Source organism: Limulus polyphemus, unplaced genomic scaffold (assembly GCF_000517525.1).
Source record: "Limulus polyphemus unplaced genomic scaffold, Limulus_polyphemus-2.1.2 Scaffold937, whole genome shotgun sequence".
Lineage (NCBI taxonomy): Eukaryota > Metazoa > Arthropoda > Merostomata > Xiphosura > Limulidae > Limulus > Limulus polyphemus.
In genome coordinates this window covers 238111-240342 of record NW_013666547.1, presented here as the reverse complement: position 1 = coordinate 240342, position 2232 = coordinate 238111, and positions in this window count along the sequence as shown.

Below are 2232 nucleotides of genomic sequence, written 5' to 3'. Positions count from 1 at the left end.
TTTTAATCCAGGTATCATTTCACCCATTTGTTGCATGCTAGGGAATATTATCTTGTTCAAACATGAATCCCTGCCAAACAGAGTTTATTTTTGAAGGAATAAGTTAATCGTTAAGACTCTGCTTGTACTTTTCAGAAGTCAGGGTGCCAAATGTTTTTTATAGATCTCCAACAGCATTGGCTGATGTGTAAACCACACATGTATTGGTTCCCTAGTATGCTTCACTGCACCTTGACCATGATACCATTTTGCTACCTGCCATTGGACAAATTGTTTCTGATTGTTACCAAACAATTTGAATTTGGGTTAATTTGTAAAGAGTACCTTTTACAACTTTCCTAATCCCATTTGTTGAAGTCTGATGCCCATTTCAACTTCTAGTTGTCACCTCTCCTAAGCACTGGTTTGTGAGCAGGAACTCATCCATTTAAGTCATTTGTGCTCATGTATATCTTACTGTTCTGAAAATAACAATCAAAACCTTGATTATAGATAGGTCATTGCAAAGATCTCAACTGGATTGCTGTGTGTCATATAAAAAGCATACCCCAAGTTATTTAATATCACACTTTGAGTTTGAGCTTTCTACCTTGGCAGCTTTTATAATCAACTGTACTAGTTTCACATACCTTCTTCAGTTTCTATACAGCTAAAGGTTTGATTTCTGTGTGTTTAGCATGTAACACTAGCACATAGCCTGTCAAAAACGACGGGGCAAGTACTACCACCCCCACCCCATATTATACCCAAACCTCACATTTCATAGCTAACCGAAATAAATAAATTTTGCAAAATCAAGCTTGACCAACAAAGAGGTAGAAAAGTGCAGTCGAGGCAGCCAAACTTCAGCAACTTCTTTTGTGAGCCAATCAAAATTAAGATCATTCATGAAATGAATTTGTGGCATATTCATAGAATAATTATTGGTAAAAATCAGTTAGATTAACAACTTGTAATATATAGAAAAGCCAATGAGTTTTGGTAACATCAAATTCCAACAATGGCTTTTATGTCATGTTGCTTAGCAACAAAAGTATAACCTAATATTGTTGTTAGTCTGTGTACTGAAAGTATTAAAATGAAATGTATAGACAACAAAACTAGAAAAATGTTTATTGATTTCTTAATTTAAAGTTCCCGTTGATTAAAGAGGTTTGTTTTTTATTTAAAACGTTGGTGATATAACAGAAAATAGCTTAATTCAGAAACGATTTAAGTGTAAAATTGAATCGATATTTTTACCTTCATGATAAATTTTATGCACTTGGCTCTAAGTTAGGTGATCATCCCACACTATGTCTTTACTTTAGATTTATACTAACACTTACTACGCTTATAAGGTTTCACGGCATCCTCTCACTGTAATGGGCAAACAGTAATTGAACTATTCTATCAGGATAAATGCATTTTGGCTTTATGACTCCCATTTCTGGAACTCAAGCGTGACGTAACACACACTGGCTTTTATATAGGTTAGATATTGGAGAAAGCATAACTTAATAAGCTTTTCACTCTAGCGTCTGATTTTTAGGTTCTATTTCTAATCAGTTTCAAATTTTTATTTAAATTTGTTTTATTTTTCTGTATATAAATACTAGATGCTAGTTCACGGGTCTGTTATACATGTTTAAAATGTCATCTTTTTTATCTTTTTTCGTCTTTGACGCTATTTCTCTTTATTTGTGTAACACTTTTTCTTTTAATTCTTGATTTCTTGAATACTTTGTAGAGTCACCATTTCACATCTTGAGTTTGAATATAAATAACGTCCATCCTTATGTCGATACATTACTCGGGTTTTTGCGTTGTACCGAGTAAAAAAACACTTAACTCGAATAATTCAGCGTCCTCTATTCCACTACGATCTAGCAAGGTAAATGTAGCGATCAGAGATAGGCAGAATAATACGACTGAAATAATCGGGTTAAAAAACACTCGGATGCAGTTAGAAACCACATTTAGATTTCTTTTAATTGGATGATTCAAATATCAGGCGACTAACAATAAGATCCTGGAAGTTGAAACTGAAAGACCGAAGTTAAAGCTACTTTAAGTCTAATAGATGGTATCTTTGAATTAAAACAGGTATATCAAACAAGATTGCCTTCACCATATGAAATAAACAATACCTAATTGCTACAATAACATTATATATATTTAACATATATACACCTGGAAAAAAGTTAAGCACCCCCGTGTTTTTTTTAAGTGATTCAGATTCGACGTTCTTGT